This window comes from Lepidochelys olivacea (assembly GCF_965140295.1).
Source record: "Lepidochelys olivacea isolate rLepOli2 genome assembly, chromosome: 3".
In the NCBI taxonomy this organism is placed as follows: Eukaryota; Metazoa; Chordata; order Testudines; family Cheloniidae; genus Lepidochelys; species Lepidochelys olivacea.
The window spans coordinates 68,414,343-68,431,979 of NC_140413.1; positions in this window are offsets into that span (position 1 = coordinate 68,414,343).

The window sequence follows — 17,637 nt, forward strand, 5'->3', positions numbered from 1 at the left end:
AGGACCAAATCCAGCCTGCTCAGTGCAATGATGTGAAAATGATACAGTGAGGTGATGCCACTGCCAAAGAAATTCTGCTAGCCAAGGTAGCATCCCACTGGATGGTCTGGCTGTGCCACAAGAAGATCACTTCGTTGCTTCTTTAAGCAGGAGTATTGTGCACACCCTCGGTCTGCTGGCTAGTGCGTGCCATTGGTGGCTGTACAAGTGCCAGTTGGTCTGGGGATCTGGACTCACCCCAAGCTGCAGAACAAAACTCCCATAGGGATGCTGTCAGCAGGATGCCATAGTAGCTGGACTCACCTAGTGCACTTCTGCTGCTTGTGTGAAGAGATAAATCTTCATCTGCTCCCTTTGTGCAGCATGGCAGGAATTTAACCAATTTCTATATAAATGGGTCTATCATATCAGCAGTGTCTCTTTCTTTCCTCCCCCAATAACTTTTCCTCCAGCAACTTACAATTACAGTATTCTTTCTATTACCATTAAATTTAATATGATCCATCAAGTAGTCCCACAGGGGATATCTTTCACTTTGGATTTATCTGCTAATAGACACATGGTAGCAGATGATGGCTCTATTTTCAATAAGATTGTTAATTAAAAAAGCACTTTCATCACACAAGTCTGACAGTCTCCAAACATACATTTATATTTCCCAATTCCATTTGAACATCTTCACTGTAAATTACTGCCTTACCGGTCCCAGTTTCTACAGTCATTTGGACTTCCAATGGAATCTATGAAAAAAGACATGCATAATTTGATACATTTCTTCTTATTGACTAGCTTCTGACTCATCACTTGATCCAACTGTCTTCTGAATGTTTACATACCAATTCTTCTTAGCTTTATAGAAATTAAAATGGAGGCCGGATCTAGGTCTACCCTGTGTACATACCCAGCTCCCATTTAGTTGAATAGATTCATAGAGTTTAAGGCCAGAAGGAACCATTAGATCATCTAGACTGACCTCCTAATATCACAGGCCATTAAGTTTTACCCAGTTTATCCCTATGGTAAGCCTAATAACTTGTGATTAACTTGAGCATGCCATCTAGAAATCCATCCAGTCTTGATGTGAAGCCATCAGGAGACAGAGAATCTATAGCTTCCATTGGTATTTTGTTCCAATGGTTAACTCACACACTCTGTTAAAAATGTGTGCCTTATTTCTTATTAGAATTTGTGGATTCTTAAAGAGAGAAAATTATCCTCAAAATAAATAAAAAGTACTTTTCCTCCTGAGTGTAACTTACTGCAGGTATTTAAACAATACCCATGATTAATTATAGTTTCTCTCCTGAGTTTATAGGAACCTAATTGAACTTGCAGATTTTACTCTTTGAAATTTATAAGTGGATTCTGGAGAGCTTCATATTTCCGAAGATCTTCACATTTTGTCTTCCAGGCCATATTAAATATTTACTTATAGGACCAAATCCAGCCTGCTCAGTGCAATGATGTGACAATGATACAGTGAGGTGACTTCTGATTCCAGCCATTGGTGCTTTTTATGCTTTTCTCTGCTAGATTAAAGAACCTTTAATACTCAGTATTTTCTCTCTGTGAAGGTACACATGCTTTAATCAAGTCATCTCTGGGTCTTCTTTCTGATAAGCTAAACATATGGTGCCCTTTAAGTCTTTCACTATAAAAGGCATTTTCTCCAGCTTTCAAATCATGATTGTAGTTCTTTTCTGCATCCTCTCCAATGTTTTACCAATGGGGTTCACGTGCATGCATCTGAGGGCAAGAGTCAATGCTTTATTATTACATATACGGGGAAGCCTAAACTTGCAAATACCTAATTTTGATTTTTTTAAAAATACCTCCTTTCACCTTACCCGTTTATTAACTAGCCCAAATATAGAAACATTACCAGTATGCTTCATAATACCATGCTATGGACACAGCTCTGCAGGATGATGAACACTGGGGCCCAATCCAGCAAAGCACTTAAATCCCCAGTGGGCCTCATGAACTTAAAGTGAAGCCTTGTCTTGCTGGAATGGGCCACAGTGCTCAGAACCTTGCAGAATCAAGGCCCTGTGTGCTGTCATTGTTCCATAGAGCTCCCATTGAAGTCAATGGGAGTTTTTCATAAAAAGCAATGCTAGGATATGTTCCAATGTTTAACAGAACACGGCAGAATGGAAAGTACATATCTACGTTGTGAAAAAAGTTGCAGCACACATTCTACATGACATGATATGCTCCAGCCCTTTGAGACTTTCTGTCAGAAGCTAACTTCTTAGTGACACAAAACATGACTTGATAGAAAGTCCAGCCTAAGAGCTGCATGGCCTTATTGTGAGGTGGTGTATGTTGAGGATCCATCATGCATTCACCATTGAGAAACTGTTCTTTCCATGGAAAGATAACTGTGCTTCAAATAACATTATTTACAGAAACAAGGCAGGGGAGGGAGCCGATGAGATAGAAAATCCAGACTGAAATTTGAAAGAAAGAATAATGCCTATTGCATGGCAAGTGCTTTCAGGGAACCATGCAGGAACAAAATCGAAGGCACCCAAGGTACACATCCTATAGTGACCCCTCTTTCAGAGAGCACAGCTGCATTGGGCTGCATTGATGATTTGACCACTTGCAGAGCCAGAGGTGGAAGGAAGGTTGGAAGCATCCTGTCCTACCAGTGGGCTGTGCAATACTTTGGGCCCTGCTCCAGAGTCTTCAACAGCTTCTTCTGGGGCAGAACATAAGGGAATGAGACTCCAGACAAGTTTTCCCTATTCAGACAATGACTGGCCATGCCCCTATATGTACACCCTCCTTCCATGGTGCCTTGTGGAGTTCTGTTCTGCCATGCACGCAATCACCATTCCTTTGCAAACCAACCTTTAGGCCTCTTAGTGGTTTGGGACCCAGTTACCTGCCTCTTTCCACATGCCATCCTACTGCCGCTGAGATCAATGGAGATACTGATGCAGCAACACCCTCACTACAAATGGCAGGAAGCTGCAGAAAAGAGGTTCTTCATGAAAGCCCTCTTCTTTGGAGCTTGATTCCCACTGGGGTTGCCAGAATCTGGATTTGTTAGCTTTCTGGTCATGCTACACAATCCCTTCGCCCAGAAATGTGGAGCAGGGAGAGCAAGAGCTTTATGTACTGTTGAAGCATTGAGTGAGGAGAGAAGGTCAGTTACTTTTACTGGAACGATCAGTCTGTTGTTTGTTTTAGTGGTTACATTATTTGAGAGGGTTAATTTTAATTGGTCAGCTTGCCCAGGGCACAGGATGGGCTCCCGTTAGTTGGAGCAATATCTTTTCTACATCTTGAAAGACTAATATAGTCAGTGCACCGGCTGCACTGTAGTGTGCTCTCCCACGCAAAGGGCCTGCAGAATATATACCCTTTAGGCCTTAATAGGCCCCAGTTAAGGCCCTTGATAGGGGCTTAGCTAACAAATAGGGCCTGGTGTGGTCCCTCAACTCAGGGTTGAATTTTACGCTAATGGAATATAGACTGTGACATGGGTTGACTCACAGTACGAAGTGGACCGTGGAACTCATAGGCAGTGCTGGTGTTTGGGGAAGTCTGTTTATTTTGTTGTGCTATTACTAACCTCTTTTAGCAGCACTACCAGGTGCTCACAGCAATATGTACAGCAAGGCCACACAACCAGTGATCTGAGAAAAAGACTATATGGGACCCAGTCAACTTTGGTCATAGCAAATGTCAGAGAGCCACAAATGAGCTGGTGGTGTCTCCTGCTCCTGGCCACTGGTTTGGTTCCATGCATAGTTTATAGCATCTTAAGTCAACAAGGAAGTCTCCTATTAACTTTAAGGGGCTTTGGAGTAGTCCCTTACCACAAATACTATTCATCTGGGCTTCCCCAACAGATGAAGAGGAATTTTAAAGAAAGCCCCATCTTAAAGATTTATGGGTTAGATCTGAACAGATTTGCCAGAAGTGCATCTACAGGAAGGAACCACTGACCACAGCTTACTTCACAAAGGCATCTCCAGGAAAGCCAGCCTACTCCTCACCCCCTCCTCCCGCCCCCCGCCACCCAGATGTGCTATAAAATTCTGCTGCTACAAGCCAAGAACATGGCTCAACATTTGTCACTGGTTGTTATTTTTCCCTTCAGAGGAAAAAAAGGTTCTTAAATAGGATTACAGGCCAAGTTAAATCTGTGCAGGAAACACGTTTGTCATTGATGCAATTAAAATGTGACTGGGTGGGCTGAGCTAGCTCACGAGTCTGCTTGTAAACGTGGTGGAGTTGTTTGAATTCACAAGAGCTTCCTTATCAGATTTATTTACCAAGTCTGGTATCCAGGGAACATGGATTTTGAGACAGGACTAGGTATGGAAGAAACATGTTTTTTTTTTTAACTATATGTGCCCCGAGTGCCTCCAAACATTTGTTCTAAAATCAGAGTTTTCGAAAAGTGCTCATTTTTCCAATTCTCATATTATTGTAGATGGGGATTTGAGAAAATAAGAATCACTGAGGGCTTTTGGTACCTAGGGCGCTGTGGTGGCTGCTGTTTGACCATGGTGCCTTAGGTGCAGCAGGAATTGGTATTCCTCTGGCTTTGCCACTCTGACATCCCGATTGGCCATGCCAGTTCCTCCTCCAAAACACATCCAGTTCTGTCTGCTGTATGTGACACCAGACCCTGAAATCCCCAGAGCCCTTGAGTCAGCTGTGGCAGTATCCAAGAAGGAACTGCAGCAGCTAGCGCAAAGGAGTCTTGAGGTATGTCTAAACTGCAGCTACCTGTGTTTATCAGTGCAGGTCGAGAGACCCGCTCACTCTGCTTGAGCTATCACATTAAATATAGCAGCGTGGATGTCGCACCATGGTGGCGGCTTGGGTGATTAGGCCAAGCCCACATGTAGTCCTGGGCCTTGGCTTGGGTGGCTAGGCCACGCAGCTACCCATGTCACAATGTCCACACTACTGTATAAAGATTTCAGAGGGGTAGCCATGTTAGTCTGTATTAGCAAAAATAACGAGGAGTCCTTGTGGTACCTTAGAGACTAACAAATGTATTTGGGCATAAGCTTTTGTGGGTTAGAACCCACTTCATCAGATGCATGGAGTGAAAATATAGGAGCAGGTATAAATACCTGAAAGGATGGAGGTTGCTTTACCAAGTGTGAGGTCAGTCTAACGAGATACATCAATTAACAGCAGGATACCAAGGGAGGAGAAATAACTTTTGAAGTGGTAAGAGAGTGGCCCATTACAGACAGTTGATAAGAAGGTGTGAGTCTCTAAGGTGCCACAAGGACTCCTCGTTATTTTTACTGTATAGAGTGCCATTAGCTCAGGCTGAGCCAGCCCCAATCTGTCTGCCCATGCTAGGAATCACACCTCCCAGCTGCAGTGTAGACATACCCTGGGTTGGATTTGTGACTCAGAGGTGCTGTCCTGACACAGCTGAGCGGAACTAGGGATCCATTTAGCAAGGCAATGAGGGGAGCAGACAGGAAAGGACTCCACCAGCGGAGATGAAGCACAGTTTGTGGTTGTTCTGTTGATGGACACCATTGCCCTAGTTCAGTTCTGGTACTGACCACAGAATGTGATCATATTAACTGACATACTGCAGCACTAATTTCAACAAAGCCCCTGGGAGTGCCCAGCTTCAGTGCTTCCTAGAGTCTTGCCATCCCTTCCCCATGATAAGTATTTTACTATTTAATCATGCTCTCATATTCTGCTTTCTGGAATAGAGATGTTTGTTTCCTTTTTGGCACAAGGTCCCAACAGTAGGGAATATACCAGGACAGCAAAGGTATTTCCAGTGGCTTGAACCTATAATTTCACAGTCAGCAGGAAGGCTAAAGTTTTAAGCAGAGGCCAGCTGATTTAGAGTCTAAGATTAGATATCACAAGCAACTACATAAAACCTCTTGTAATCAGCAAGATGGGGAAGATTGGGAATTAGTAAGAACAACATATGAGTCTGCACTGAATGCGAAAGCTGATTCTGCCCTTTCTTATTATAATCAGAGGTTTTATCATGCATGGAATAAATAAGGAGACACTGTTACTCTGGTTCATAGGGAGAAGAAACTGTAGCAGTATTTTACATGTGGTTAAGAACAAACAAAGGCCGAGCCTTGCCAGTTGCCAAGACCCTCAGTTCAAGTCGTGCCCCAGCATCTTGAAGGATTGAACCCAAAAGGATTTACTGTGTAATGCACGAAGCAATTTAGGCACCTAAACTCCAGAGTTTGGAGCCTAAGCAGGGATGGAGGTAGCCTCCCGGTCCAATGGGTGCACTATAGCTGTAGCTCACAAAAGCTCATGCTCAAATAAATTGGTTAGTCTCTAAGGTGCCACAAGTCCTCCTGTTCTTTATACTAAACTTGAGAGTCATGGAAGGGATTTCCCCCCCCACTTCCAGGCTATCAAAGCTCACACCCATACAATCATAACAGGAAGTCACGCACATGCATACCTAGCAATGAAGTCTCAAAAAATCAGTTTCATGATTTCTGTCAGAGCTGGATTAAAGAATCTGGGGGCCAGTGCACTATTGAAATTGGGTCCCCCCCCTTCCTTAAACTAGATGGAGAGGGCCCAAGCCTGTGGGATCACTGCCCTCCTTGGGAATGGGGATGGAGGTCACAGCCTCCAGGCCTATGGAATTGCTGCCTTCTGCGTAGGGATTGGGGGCTTTGCCCTGCATACGGGCAGGGACCTGCTCTCAATCCTGCTTCTCCCTGAGTGCCAGACCTAGCTGCCAGTGGAAGTGATATCCCTGACACTCAACCCTACTCCTGCCTCTGGGGTCTTGGCCTGGTGGGTCACTTCAGGCTTGGCATGCTGATGGCTGCAGTGGCAATGGTATGTTCTGGGCATAGTCAGGATGGGCAAGTTGCTCCCTGTAATATCATTGGCAGGTGTCAAACCTGAATGGCGCCAGGGTGCAATGCCACTCACTCTGTTTGCCCAGCCCCCCCACCCCATCATGACTGTTCTACTGTGGCTAAATATTTCAAAAGTAATTGGGCCAGAGAGCGAGAGACTGATTCTGCAGCCCGGTGCTTGGGAGACCCTTCAGGTCTAGTCCCCCATCTCCAATTACTCTCTCATTCTTTATCCACCGTGGAACCGGTTCAACAGGAAAGGCCCACATCAGAATAGCTCATAGCTCAGTGTTTGGAGCACTCTCCTAACAGGCGGAAGACCCATTTTCAAATTCTCCCCCCCGCCCCATTCTGGCAGAGAGTGGGAGCTTGAACCTGGGTTTGCCACCTCCCAGACAAGTGTTCAGGCTAAAAGGGATAGGTGGGGGGCAGCAACAGTGCCACCTCCTCCTCTGGCTGTTTTGGGTGGTGCAAAGCAGACACCCAACTCATTCCCACAAGCAGCAGCTAAAGTGCCAAAGGCACCTGACTCCAGGCAGTGAAGTCCCATTTGTGGGTCACAAGGCACCGCACTGCAGCCCAGACTTTGGCACCTATCTCGGTGAGAGGGTCAAGGCTCAGCACACACCCCTGCACCTCAGCACCTCCCATTGGCTGGTTTAGGTCCACCTCGCATGCTGGGTTTTGTGGACTGCAGTGTAAGGTGCGTCTCGAGCCCTTTTCATTGCACCAGGAGGTCTAATATAAGAGCTGTCGTACTGGGCCAGACCATGGTTCTGCTTGCCTAGTATCCTGTCTCTGACAGTGGCCCATACCAGAGCTTCAGGGAGAATCTACAGAACAAGGTAGTTATGGAGTGATCCACTCCTGTTTTCTGCTTCTGGTAGTCAGAAGTTTAGGGTCACCCTGAGCATGGGTCTTTGTGGATCGCAGTGCTGTTCCTGTGATTGGATCTTTTCTAAAAGATGTGCTTTAGGAGTTATTTTGGAGCAGTTCTGTGGCCAGTGCTAGACAGGAAATTAGTCTAGATGATCACATTGGTCCTGTCTAGCCTTCGAATCTGTGAATCCAGGTGCTGTGATGCTCAGCATTGGAACACCTAAGTCCCTTCATGGGTCCCATCCTTTGTGTTTTTGTTTGTTTGTTTTTTAAAGGAGGCAGCCCTATAGGGCTCTGTGGCAGTAACTTACCTCTCCAGCACCAAGTGCAGCCACTGCCTCCATTCCCCTCTTCTTACTAGGGTAATTTAGCCCTCCAGCCAAACTCAAAGACTGCTCTCCTTCCCGGGGGCCAGGAAAGTCAAACAAAATGTCCCAAATCTTCATTCCTCAGTCCTCCTTTCATAGAAATCATAGAATCATAGAACAGGAAGGGACCTCAAGAGGTCATCTAGTCCAGTCCCCTGCACTCAAGGCACCAGTATTATCTCTAGACCATTCCTGACAGGTGTTTGTCCAACCTGCTCTTAAAAATCCCCAATGATGGAGATTCCACCACCTCCCTAGGCAATTTATTCCAATGCTTAACCACCCTGACAGTTAGGAAGTTTTTTCTAATGTCCAACCTAAACCGCCCTTGCTGCAATTTAAGCCCATTGCTTCTTGTCCTATCCTCAGAGGTTAAGAAGAACAATTTTTCTCCCTCCTCCTTGTAACAACCTTTTATGTACTTGAAGACTGTTATCATGTCCCCCCTCAGTCTTCTCTTCTCCAGACTAAACAAACCCACTCTTTTCAATCTTCCCTCATAGTCATGTTTTCTAGACCTTTAATAATTTTTGTTGCTTTTCTCTGGACTTTCTCCAATTTGTCCACATCTTTCCTGAAATGTGGCACCCAGAACTGGACACAATACTCAAGCTGAGGCCTGATCTCTCCTTTGGCCCAGGACTTACAAGCCATCCTTTTGCACTGGCACGCTTCCACAGCCTTTTGGCAGAGACTTACAAGGAGCTCCCACTCTCTTCAGGTCTCCTCTAGGCTCTGGCCCAACCACCACCCTTTCCTCAGCCTCTTTGTTATTTCTCTAGGACTCTTCCAAAACTCCCTTTGAGATACCCAACACCAGTTTCTCACTGCTCTCAGGGAAAGCTGCTTCTTATGTCCCCTTGGTAACTAACTTTCCCAGCAGACCTTGCTGTGTCTACAGTTCTATTAAATGGCCAGCACATGCTCCTATTATTGTAGCCTCTGACTGTGGCCATTGTTATAAAGGGCTTGAACTAGGTCCCTCCATAGTTAAGAGGATGAGTTGCTACAGCATGAGCTAAAGACCCAGGCTTGCAAGGTATAAATGACCTATAGCCTTTGTAGATCAGACACAGAGGGACATGTAACACATATCAAGGAGTGGATTACATGAGCACTACACAATCCTGAATGTATTCAACCTGAGGAGTGAGGAAATGCTATGATCCCCATATTACAGATGGGGAACTGAGGCACAGAGAGGCTAAGTGACTTGCCAAATGGTGCACAGAAAGTCTATGGCACAGCTCAACCCAGGTCTCCTGAGTCCTCAGCTAGTGTCCTAACCACAGGAGAATCCTTCCTCTCGTGAATGTGTCTTCCAAGCACAGAGTCAACCGACCGGTGTGCACTCATCTTTTTCCCTTTCATCATTCAACTCCTTCCACTTTCACCCCAGACTTTCCCTGTCTTTTTTATTCCCCCTTACCACTCCATCTCTCCTTGACTCCTCCTCGCTAGGGTGGGGACCTTGTCTTCTGGCCAGCCTGCCTACATCTGCTTACTACTTATAGAGATGGATTTTCTGACTAGATGTCTTCTTCCTGCAGTTGAACTCCTCCCAGAGTCAAGATGTCCCAGCCCCCCTTTCCCGAAATTGGTAATGAAGGCAGACACCAATCCAGCCTATGCGTTGGCTGTCCTTAGCTGAGAGGAAGCATGGTCGAACTGGAATGCAAATCAGAAGAGCCAGTTTCTTTTTTTCCAGCTCTGTTACTGACCTGCTGTTTAAATTTGTGCTAGTCACTTCACTTGCATTTCTTAATATGTGTTTGTATGGGGTCTAGCACAATCAGGCCGAGGTCTTGGGTGAGGTGTCCCCGGGGCACCATAATAATAACCTTTCTTTGAAAAAAATAGTTGTCCTCTTTCCCAGATTCCTTTCCCACTCCCTGGGTTGAGTTCTGTCAGCATCTTTCAAAAGCACTAAAATAATGCAAAAATCAATACGAAAAGAGGAGGAGGAGGCAGATCATTGTAATGCTCAAAGGCAGATTGTGTTACTCAAGCTACATGTTAAAATTCTGGTTAAAGCTTTAACCCTCAGATTGAGAGAAAATGCCTTTATTATTAGTTTTTGCCTGATCAAACTGGATTTGTAGCCGGTAGGTGTTACGTATATACTGTGACCATTACTGCGTATTAGATTATGGGCTATGAGCTCTGGAGGCGATGACTGCATTGTTTCTTGGACTGGTGATGAGGCATTTGGTAGGACCAGATTGTCAGTTTTATTCTTTGAGAAGGTTTGGTTTGGGAGAAGTATTCGCTGAGTGGATAACCCTGTGTAATTCTCTGCGCTACCATTATTAATGATACACCCTAATCCGCATTCTTTCAGATAGAATACAGGACATGTCAGGGATGTTCACAAGTTCCATTTTGCTTTGCTTTTTTCATTGCTATCCTTAGCTAATGTACTGAGGGACCACTGGGACTTTTCTGGAATCACACTGGGAGCTATTATTATTATCATCAAACCAGTATTATACAGAATCAATCTGCTATGTTTTATAGCTTAGCCCAAGGCTCTGTCCTTCTAATAACTTTGATTCTGTATTACTTTGCTTCTTTTCAGACAGATTTCAGTATTAATTTAATAAAATCCCAGTGTTTACTTAATCCTTTCAGTTTTTCTACTCGGTGTCTCCTGAACTTTCCTATGGAAGAAGGAGGGCACCAAGGAGGTACCTACTGGAGATTTATTTTATCCTCCTGTGCTTAGAACTCCCATAAAGGTCTACTTTAACCCCACTAATTGGAGAATATTGTGGGGCTGCTGGAGGTGGGCCATTTATTTTCTGTTGTTATTTGTATGGTTTTGTGTGCACAATAATCCGTTTGCCCAAGTTTCAGTAAAGATTGCATGAGGCTAAGACTTTTGTTGCTATTCGCTTAGTAGAAAGCCTAAAAACAAAGTGGGCTAAACTAAAAGTAAAAAAGATTGCACAGAGGATGGACTGGCATTTCCTGATTTGACTACATCCAATGCGGTTTGTGAGTTAATGCGTCCTTCTCTATATGTGTCTGATTAGACTGAATTGATACTCACTAATAATATTCTGCTGTGCGTTTTTAGATAAAATTATGATTTGAAGCCCTTGCCCCGACTAGTGCTTAATACTTTGGAATCGTTCCATGGCATGAAAGTCATGTGAAGTCTTAAAGGCAATCTTTTTCTGACTCCAGTAATGCGCCAGAGGCTTCAACTCTGGGGACTTGTGGGGGGCATCCTCCTCTGTAGTATTGTGCTCTGAGAGCCACCCCGAAACGAACGATGCTTAAAGCAGCATTACTTAAGAATCTGTCACTTCACCCATGGAGGGACAGGTTGTGGTGAATGGCAGCATGTCCTCGATAACAACCATTCTGATTGGGAAAGGGGCCAGAAGAGCAACAAAGTCTCTGACCTCCCCAGAGAAATAGGGATTCCCTTCCCTATAGAGCCCGGAGAGCCATATGGTTAGGAGATCCTTGATAGAGTCCCAAGCCTTTCTCGCTCCTGAGGGGACAATATGAAGGAATATCTGGGGTTGTTCACATGTGGAACTTGACCAAGATAAACTATTCCCCAATATCTATTCCAAAATAGCTCCCCTATGTCTGCATGTGGACACTGTATTCTGGCATAAAAGTCACTTCATTCCAGAATAATTATAGTGATTACAAAGCACACTAAGCCCTGGGCACTTTCTGGTCCTTCTGAGCATCTTCCTGAAGCTATCTTTATGATGCTGGCAGGCCAGGTGCTAGCTCATGCCAAGGCCCCTAGACCCCAACTGAACACTGATGAATGCATAGCTGGAAATCAGTCTGGCTCACCTGTGTATTAGTATTGGTAAAATAAGTACTAGCTTTATAAAAATGTGTTTAGTGTTTAGACTTCATGAAGTGCTTGTAGGATGCTGCATGTACTAATCTCACTTATAAAATCTGTACCCCACTTTATAAGGTTATATTAAGTGTTTCCATTGTAACTCTCTGCAACTCACCAAACAGGAAGGTGGCATTAACTCATGTAAATCCTGGCTTCCTACAGAAGGGATTAGGGCCTGCCCAATAAGAACGCCCATTGAAACCAAATGAGCCAATGTGAAACACCAAAGAACAAAGACTGTGTTAACTGCATTCCGCTCTCCCCCTCCCCTGCACCCATGAAGTGGAGGCCTGTGTGTGAACTCCTCCCATCAGTTTGAACTCTGGGAGGAAGGGAATAAAAATCCCCAAGAAGAAGAAACTGGGGCTCTGCATTGCTTGAACTCTGTGGGGGAGGGTGAAGATTTCTAAGCCTAAGCAAGAGTGCCCCAGGGCTTGGCCTGGATTAACCTATACAGCTCGCACATTACAGCAGCTTCTGTCATCTTTTGGAACTTAAGACTGTAGCTCGTTTGTGTGTGTATGTTTACTTGCTTTAATCTTGTAAATAACTCTCATTTCTTTTTCTTCATTAATATAGCTATAAATAGTTTATTATAGGATTGGCTACCAACATTGTCTTTGGTGTGAGATCTAAGGTGCAATTGACCTGGGGTAAGTGACTGGAAGTAACCTGAATTTTGCTGAGATTTTTGGTGTAAGGGACCATCTATCACAAAGGCAGGCTTGCATGGGTGGCAGGATAGACTGGGGTACCCAAGGGGACCATCTGTGACTCTGCATTAAGGCTGTTGCAGTGCCTGAAGTGTTGATACTTGGTTGGTGAAATCTAAGTATAGAACACACACAACCAACTTGGGGTTTCTGGCCCGGTTTGTAACAGGGTCCCCTGAGGCTTATACTCATGTTCATGGGCCACTCCAGGCATCTTGACAATCTCCATGCCAGTTTACAATTTGTCTAAGTGGCGTAGCTTTATATTTTAGAAGGGGAGGAGTGGGTGGAAGGCGGGCAGGCCAGGAAGTTGAACTAGTTGAGTATGTCAGGTTTATATTAGCTTCTAAGTGATCTGCTGAACCAGCTTGGCATTGTTGAGTGATGGAGTGCAGTTGGAGGAGGATCTTCAAATTGAAATGTCAGTGAACTATACAATAGGTGTTTTAAGGTGTTACAGTTCAGATGAGACCTAAAAAACGAGGTGCCGACTATTTATGGTTATTAGAGATTACACGGGCCTGACTTTTCTCACCTAAACTGGTTTTGCACTGGATGTAAGTCCACTGGCATCAGTGGAGGTATTCTTGAATGACACCAATAGAGGTGAGAAGAGTCTCATGGTTTTTGTTTTTTGCATGAGTAGGGCTGTTTATTGGGTGTTCAATTCATTTTCTAGCTTTGATGATTACATTATTTCTGAACTACTTAAATTCCCTTTCCAGTTTCAACTGGAGAAATTATTCGTCACTTCCCCTTTGACCAGTGTTATGTAACAATGCTGGCGCACAACGGCTGCTTTGCTTTACCTCACATGTGGCGTGCATTTTAATGGGGACTGACGAGATCCCTATGTATACAGCATCAAATCCTCAGCAAGTTGGGGATCTAGTCCACAGTCTGTAAAGCATTTGGCCCCAGATTTGCAAAGGTATTTAGGTGCCTAACTCCCCTTCAAATCAATTGGAATCAGACACCTAAAATGCCTTTGAGGATCTGGCCTTTGGGTCCAGCTGTCTGAACGGTGGACTTGATCATTCTTGCTACAGGGCTGCATACAGCACTGCCATTGAAGCTCATCAGAGTCTCACACACTGCTACAGACTTGGCCTGCAGTGAATAATCATCATGTTATTTCTAAAATCCCCCCTGCTTATATTTCCAAGCTATATTAGGTCAGATTCTCTTGAAAAAGGAAAATTTAAATGGCAATGTCAGGTTACAATCCCCCCTAGTATGAGTATAAATGGAAACAATTAGGTTTCTAAGTGGGCAATGAGTGTCAGGGAAGTAGCAGCATATTCTGATAGTTTTTACTTGTCCAGGAGCTTATTTATTTTGGGGTACAGTTCTGAATTTTTTGTACTTGTTTACTGGAATGCCAGACAGAATGTTCTCCCTAGATATATTCTGGGAAAGCAGAGTAAGCACAAAATCAGTATAGAAGTTAGAAGAATGATTGGGGCAGTTTTGTTTTTGCATAGTATTTTTGTTTATGACATTTCCCCCTCCCCCCCCCATCTGTAGCATAAGGGCCTAATCCTGAAAACACACATAAATAAAGCTACTTATGTGTGTTTTCAGGATTAGGCCCTAAAGCTATTCACATGACTGGTCCATTGAACTCAGTTGAGTTTTTACACTCAACTATGCATTTATCCATTGGAATCCAAGACTCATTCTCTTAATTAAAAAATTAGTTTGTATTTTATTTTTTGAATCTGTTAATGAAAGTACAAATCCAGTGGAACACAATATTGCTAAACTTCAAACACAGAGTAACAGTGCGACAATCTTGGCTGAAATCTTGGCTCCACTGAAGTTAATGGAAAAACTACTAATGACTTCAATGAGGTCAGGATTTCACTCCTGAATTGCTTTAGCATTAAAGATAATCTCTCTTTATATAATAAAATTGAGTTATTGGAATACAATGCCAAGGCACGTAAATGTGAGTGTTAGAATTACCTGAAGACCTGGTATTAGATTTTTCTGATAATTGAATGTTCAGAATTAATGTTTGTGACCGTGGGAGCCCTCTCAATGCCAACTGGCAGTAAACCTCCCGTCCCCCCTAAATCACATCAGGCCTGACACACTCATTACACACTCATCAGGCCTGACACACACATCAGGCCTGAACACACTGTTGTCATTAACTATGTCGAAAAGTGTCATATGAAAACTGGTTACCCATTGGTCCTGAAAATCATTGTGTGATGTATGGACAGGGTGTGTACAAAGAGCTATAAAGGTATGCTGGAAATGTGTTCTTAGAATGTGTTGGTCAGACAAGTAAATTCCTTTGTCTAGGGCAGACTTGGCTTTATGTGCTGTCTGCCAAATTTGATTGCAGAGGACAATGAAAAGTACAACAAAGCCATCAAGCTAGCAAGTAGAAGAGATGCCCACGTAACGACCACAATGGGGAATAAAGTCTGCATATTCCCCCCCTTCCCCCAAGGGACCCTTCCTGTTCTTTGACAAACTTTGAGATAACATAAGGGGGGCAAAGAGACAGTTTAGTCTCCCATCACGTAGGGGACAAAGGGGCACAGCACCCTTTGAGTTCATGAAAAGTGGATCCTGGGAGGCAATCCTGGAAACTGACTATAGGTGAGAAAGCTGCTTAGACAAAGATTGTAACTTACGTTCAGTTAAAACTGAAATTGTGTTTTAGTTGCTAGGACGCGTTTTCTTTTGTTTTACTCAGCCATACCGATTTCTTTCATTCTTACTTATTCTCACTTAAGTCTCTGTTCTACGTTAATAAACATATTCGTGTTTTATTACAAAACCATCTCAGTGCTGTGTATTAAACTGGGGAGCGAGTCCTGAGCTATCCCAACTGGCTGTTGTGCATATTGTCTCTTTGAAGGCAGCAAACTTCATAACTTCTGTGAGTGTCCAGTGAGGGGGACTGGACACTGCAGAGATGTCTCTTAGGAATTGGGGTTCACTGGTTGTTGCCTGGAAGGCAAGGTTTGGACTGGCAGAGTCCTGTCGAGCTTGCTGGCAAGGCAGACAAGTTGATGTGACATAGCTTAGCAGCAGCAAAACTCACATTTCCTGAGGCCGAGAGGGGTAACACAGTGGTTTACAATTCTGTGTACCGCAAGAGAAGCATCATAATAATAGATAATGATTTATTCCAGATTAAGTTTGGTAGAATCCCATTAAAGAACAACTACCTATTGCTATACCCAGCTCTGCTGTTTTAAGTAGACCTTTTATGTCCATTTTTGAAATAGATTGAGGTATGCCTGCAATGTGAAGGTAGAAAGGTATTCTAAAATATGAAGGGAAAAATCAATTTTTTTTTTACTGGGCCAAGTCTTATTGAATTATGCCGGAAAAGATATTTTTTGTTTCTGCATTTATTGTTCTTCCATTGGGTATCAAGACTTCAGTACTTAATCTGGTCAAATTCTGTGTTTTCACTGGAGACGAAAAATATGTATTATTGTGAGTGGGATGATACTGTGATTTTTAAAAAGAACATCAGAAGAATAGGAATGATGATGGGCTTGATGTTAACTTGAATGGCCCAAATGATGATGGTATATCTGACTGCATATTTCATGAATAAGAATAGTTTGGAAAGACAGTTGCTTGGATATTTGTCATTATTTCCTCTTGTTTTGTTAAAAACAGACATACAATTCAGTTATGTAGTACTTTCAAGAGGAAATGTTGCTGATTTGTAGCAGTATGCCTAGTATTTATCAATGAAACACTACATGGCATGCTAACAAAATGTGAATATATTCCTAGTTGTCTTGATAGTTACAGTTTTTGCCTGAGATGCTCAGATTTTGATCTTAATTTTTCTTTGCTTTCATTTAGTCAATTATTTCTCAATGATTAATGATCTAATATTTTCTAAAATATAAATAATTTGTCAAATCAACAACAAGAAGTCCCTGTCCCCTGCTCAGTCCAGGGGTGACCTCAATATGAAGATCTTAGTAGTCTTGGAAGCTTAAAGGTGAAAAGAGAAAGTTGTTCAACTTCCTTGGATCTAAGATATACCACCAGATCCTATAGACACCTAATCCTAAACCGACTGAAGTCAATGGGATTCTTTGGACCAGACCTTTGTGGATTTATAAACAACATAGATTAGATTAGATTAGATTAGACTAAACAAGACCTTGAATTGTCTTATCTGGTAATGGAGGTATAGTTTATCACTATGGAACCCATTTATTTGGTCAAATAATATATCAGCTCCTACCATGAACTTTCCCAATGTGACTGATTTCCCTCTAACGGAAGGCACTGGACCAGGAGACTGGGGTTCTATTCTTGGCTCTGCCACTGTTTTGCTGGGTGACTTTGGACAAGTCACTGTAACACTCTGTGCCTCATTTCCCCATCTGTAAAATAGGGATAATCATACTGACCACTTTTGTAAAAGTACGTAGTACCAAGTACTATTAATGGCTTTGTATCAAACTTTGGTCAAGTTTCACTCCACTGTGACTGCACTTCTTCATTAAGCTGCTTGGGTCCCACTGGTACTTTGGGTATTCAACTGAAAAAGTGGAAAACATCTGTGACTAAATCTAGTCTAAACAAGTGGGATAGCTTTCAAGTTCTCCTTGTTGTCATTTTATAAGGTTACAATCTTACTTAAATTCCATTGAGAATATTTCTTCATGTAGGTTCCTAATCTGCACACTCTTAAATAGTCCCATTAGAGTTAATGGGTTTACTCATGGGAGTGAGGGTGTGGGAGACGAGGCCCTACTACAGTGTGAATACCATAGTTAGTGGGTTAGGTCACCCTGAATGGTGCAGAGAGACACAAATTTTGTTTTTCTCGTGCCAGCCAGCAATATTTCTCTTGTGCCGTCAGAGGAATTTCACCCTCACCAGGTGTTAGGTCAGGAGGGTTAGTTTTTGCTGGAAGCACCATAAAAAAGCCCCACTACTAGTGT